The following is a 5,038-nucleotide window of genomic DNA, read 5'->3' on the forward strand; positions in this document are numbered from 1 at the left end:
AGAGGGGCTTCAGGCCTTTTGTTCAAAGGGTTGCTATGAGTCATGCTTGACTCGAAGGCAATCAACAACGACAACCTTGGTGTCAGCTCTGAACCCATGCATAGGGAGAAGCCTTGCACGTTATAGACAGATATTGTGCTCTAACGCTTGCTCCCTGTCCCAGTAGTATTCTCAAGCTTCAGTAGCCACTCTGTTGATGACTTCTATTTCCTAATACTCTTTGGCTAAATACAGTTTTACAGTTTCAAAAATTACACCTACCCTTAAAAGACTAAGATTTGCTAACATTAGGAAGTCTTACAAGCAGAAAGTTTCCAAAAAGGGCTCTTCTAGAAATGTTCTGAGTGCAGTTAGCTTCACTGGGATAAACACATGTCTTCCCAAGGCAACTATTTTAGGACAACCACAGTCATTTGGATATATACATTCTTGTACACCATTTCATGATCTTATACGTATTCTGCAAGAAATGTGAAATTTGTATAAATCAAGCTATTATATTTTCCCCACAACACATATAAGTAGAATTTGACCTTTAGAGTTCTGTGGCTGAAACCAGTCTCACCAAATAATAGTTGTACGGCTGAAAAATGTTTAGTACATGTGATGGAGATTCCCGCTACACCACTACACAGTCACAGTTTAAATGCAGTCCAACATAGGGTGCATGTCACTGAACTGTAACTTTAGTAATGTGTCTTGTGCAGTTGAGAAATGATAATACCTTTTACATAGGCTAAGACATGTACCTTATCTGTACCACTTTAGGTGAGCTTCGAATAAGGATAAGTTTGGGTCTGCTCTAATCGGACTTGGCCAGAGGCTTTCTACGTAAACACCAGAACCAAGTGATGACTTTTGGAAGCGGCATTCACTTACTTCCAATGCATAGTGTAAGACCAATACCCCCTCTTTATCTACAAGGATGCTATTGGGGTCCCATCCTGAACAAATAAGCTAGAGAATGCTTCCAGATTCCTTATCCAAAAAGGAGTCTGCTTACCAGCTGCTAGTGACCAATATAGTCCTTGGCACCTGGAGCAGAGAGAACTGATCATAGTCTCTCTTAAAGACTGTACACACTACAATGTAGCTATAGACCTAATGAACCTGAACTGTAATTGTCCCAGCTGGCCACAAGATCTACTGGAAAAGCATAGAGTACTGAATTAGCTAGATACCAGTTCTGTCACTCCCCCTAAATAGCTGATTGACCTAGTATAAATCATGTATAAATCTAGTGGCTCTATTTAGCTATTCTTCAGGCATAGAGTACCAGGATGGTGCCAACGGTCAACATGCTTAGTTGCCAGTCAGAAACTCTACATGTTGTGAATGTGGCACCCAGAGTTACTTCCATAAGAAGTTTTGGTATTCTGCTTTCAAAAATCAGCCAGTGAAACCCCTGTAAAGCACAGTTCTACTCTGACACACTTGGAATTGCCTTGAGTTGGATTTGAGTCAATAGCGATTAGTAACAACTGGCACTTATCTCTTGGGAGTGCTTTAAGGTTGAAGTGTATTTATGAGACTATATCATATGACAGACAATAGCAGAAGACCTACTGCATCTGGTTTTATATTTTTCCTATCACTCCTCCTCTAAGAGAGTTAAGAAAAATGCCATGAAATGTTGGCATAAGCATACTTCGCAGTGGAAGGGGCTCTGAAAAAAAAAGGAATGCAGCTTCTTGGAGGCCTTCCTTCCATCCAAGAAAGCTTAAGACCTGAAAAAAGTAAGACTGTTTATGTGCTCAAATAGCCTCCTGGATATGTCATATAACCTGAAACCCTTGATTACTATGCCAAAAAATGAAGTCTTCCTTATGTAACATAGATTGAAATGTCTAAATGAGATCTCCCATTATCTGAAACTGGTCAAAACTTGAATGCCAATAGCTCACTGTGAATATATAGCTGATTCTGCACTTTGGGGAAAAAATGTCTTCCTGCTATCTGTCCAATGGCTGGGGGCTATGGAATTGCCAGAATGTGGATTTGGGGCTGCAGGACCTGATAAGCAATACAGGCATACCTCGTTTTATTGTGCTTTGCTTTATTGTGCTTTGCAGACTGCCTTTTTCACAAATCCAAAGTTTATGGCAACCCTAAATCAAGAAAGTCTTATCAGCGCCATTTTTCCAACAGCATGTGCTCACTTTGTCTCTGTCATATTTTGTTAATTCTCATAATACTTCAAATCTTTTCATAATGCTATTGCACAATTAACAGACTACACTGTGGTGTAAACATCTTTTATATGCACTGGAAAACAAAAATTTGCGTGATTCACTTTATTACAAAATTCCATTTATTGGGTAGACTGGAGCTGTGTCTGAAATCTCCCTGAAATATCCCACCTGCATAGTAAGACCTGGGGGGAAAGTTAGAATGTGTGCATGGTAGAAACCTAACAGAGAAGGAAAAGATTTTCCACTAACACAAGGAGGAAAACAACAATATTTTCCCTAAAGCAAAAGGAGATCTGGTGGTGTAGGGGTAAGGAGTTGGGTTGCCAACCCGAAAGTTCAAATCCACCAGCTGAAAAATAGGCAGTTTCCTCGCATGTAGTTCACGGTCTGAAAACCTGCCGGAAGTTTCGCAATTAGTCAGTTACAACTCAACAGCACATAGAAACAACAAAACAAGAAATATAAGAGTGGTAAGAATGAACTCTGGAAGTATTTAAAGACGGGAAACTTTCTTCAAGATCCAGAAAAACAAAGCCTATCTGTTGGGTTCAGGCTTTCACAGCCTTCACGGTATAAGTAGACTTTAAACCATTAGTAGCCTACTCACTTCTTCCCATTAAGAGGATTCCCCATGACAACTTAAAGAGAGACAAGGAAAGGAAAAGGTCTGGGATAGTTCTGTGGTGTTTCAGGGAAAGAAGTAAGAAAGTGGGATCATTTGGCATTCTAGTGGGAAGGAAGGAAAAAATGACTCTTCTGTGGATTGCTTCAGGGAAGGAATCATGATTATCTATGGGATTTAAGTCGAGGTGTTTGAGATGATATTGAGATACATGGATTCTCAGTCACCTTGAACACATGGGAGAGGCATGCCTCATTTTTTTTTAAAGTCCTGATGACAGGGAGCTAGGCTAGGAGTTGCAGGATTACAAACTGACCTTTCCAGGAGGGCATGGACCACATTGTCATATTCATGCAAGCATGAAACCATAGCTCTCTGAGACAAGTTTAAGAAGCTAGATTGGAGCCACTCAAGTCATGACAGCTTAGTACTTTCCTCTGCAGCTGGAGGTGGGGCTTCTGTTTGCTGTCAGTCTGTGAAGGTATTTTGGGGAGGGACCCCTGACAATAACCATCTTGATCATTCATGATTGCTGAAGTTAGTGCTCATCACTCTGTAGCTGTAGCCTAAAAGAAAGCATAGTTCTGGTTTTTCACTGTTACTGAGTCCCAAGATCAGTACAAATCATTGCTATAAAAATACATAAGCTGGATGCTCTGCTGGAGAAGGAGGGGCAGTCTCCTCCTGTATCAGTCAAATCCGATTTGACGGTACACACACAAAATAATAAAATTTTTTAAAAAAATTTAACCCGTAAAATCATCCCTCCATTTTATTTCTTTTTTTAATCCTTTCCTAGAACTAGATGATGTTTCCATTCCAGATCTGTAGCTACAGTCTACACCTTCTCTTCTAAAATCTTCACCGCTGAGAATGAGGACTCTCTTACTTGAATCCTGTCAATTTTCTTTCCCAGGAGAAGATTCTGTGCTGATATGCAGCACTGTTCTGTATCCCAGCCACCTTTGGTAACATTCTGCCATTTCATGTTCACTGGGTTTCAAAGGCAGTCCTGAAGAAATCACCTATAATGCCATATTTGGGGCCACAGAAGAGTATTAGCACTTAGAAAATTAGCTCAAGGCCATCATATTAGTCTGCAACAAACCTGGGACAAGAACCTAGGCCTCTGATTCCCCACCTGACTGCACTTCAGTGTACAGGCAGAGGTGGCTCTATTTCTGCCACCTTCCTCTCTCTCCTTTGCTCATTGCCCTTCTGATGATCCTCTGCTCTGGATCTACATAATGTGGATGGGCCAATTGTGAAGGATATAATTTTTGAATGGTTTTTAGGTGAGGCTCTCAAAGGCATAGCTGAGATTTTCATGGTGCAAACTCCTTCAGACCTTCAAAGGCTAAATCCTGCTAGTATTTCTGGTAGTTTTCTGTCAATTGTTTTTCGAGAATCTTCAGCGAGATTTTGCTTGCATGTGATGTTGTTCTGTAATTTTCACATTCTGTTGGGTCACCTTTTTTAGGGATAGGAATAAATATGGATCCTTTCCAGGCAGTAGGCTGGGTAGCTGCCCTCCAGAATTTTTGGCACATCCAGGGCTACATCTGATTGTTGAACTATGTCAATTTGTATTACATCAATTGATAAGTCTTTATATTTATTTTTTTTTGCCAATTCTATCAGACCAGCTTAAACCTTCTCTTTTATTTTTATTTTTATTAGGTTTTTATCATGTGCTACTTCCTGAAATGTTTCTGTGTCAGCCAGTTCTTTTTGGTACAGTGACTCTGTGTAGTCTTTCCATCTTTTTGTAATGCTTCCTGGATCATTCAATATTTTGCCTGTAGCATCTTTATATATACTTTTCACAGTCTATGATATATATTGCAATATAAAAAGATCTAGTAGAGTTAAATTAACAAAACTCTTAATCATTTTTACAACATAGCATTAAATCAACAAAAATAGTAATAATTTTTACAATATATCAACATTACATATCCCTCATATTCATTTTTACAATGTATCTAAACATTAAGACAATAAGAGAAGAAAAAACAATAAAGAATAGACTTTTAAAGAAATTCTCAGTTTCTATATCATCTTCATTTTCTACCCTTTTGTCTTAGGCCGTAAAGTGGCTTCTCAACGTCTTTCCATCTTAGTAGCAGTAAAAGTAACTTTTGGGTTTTCTCTTCTCACAAACATTAACCATTTTAACTTTACATCTTCCCAAGCACTAAATTTACAAAACCAAACCATATTT

The sequence above is a fragment of the Elephantulus edwardii genome, unplaced genomic scaffold, assembly GCF_000299155.1.
Source record: "Elephantulus edwardii isolate Elephantulus edwardi_28Jun2011 unplaced genomic scaffold, EleEdw1.0 scaffold00049, whole genome shotgun sequence".
Lineage (NCBI taxonomy): Eukaryota > Metazoa > Chordata > Mammalia > Macroscelidea > Macroscelididae > Elephantulus > Elephantulus edwardii.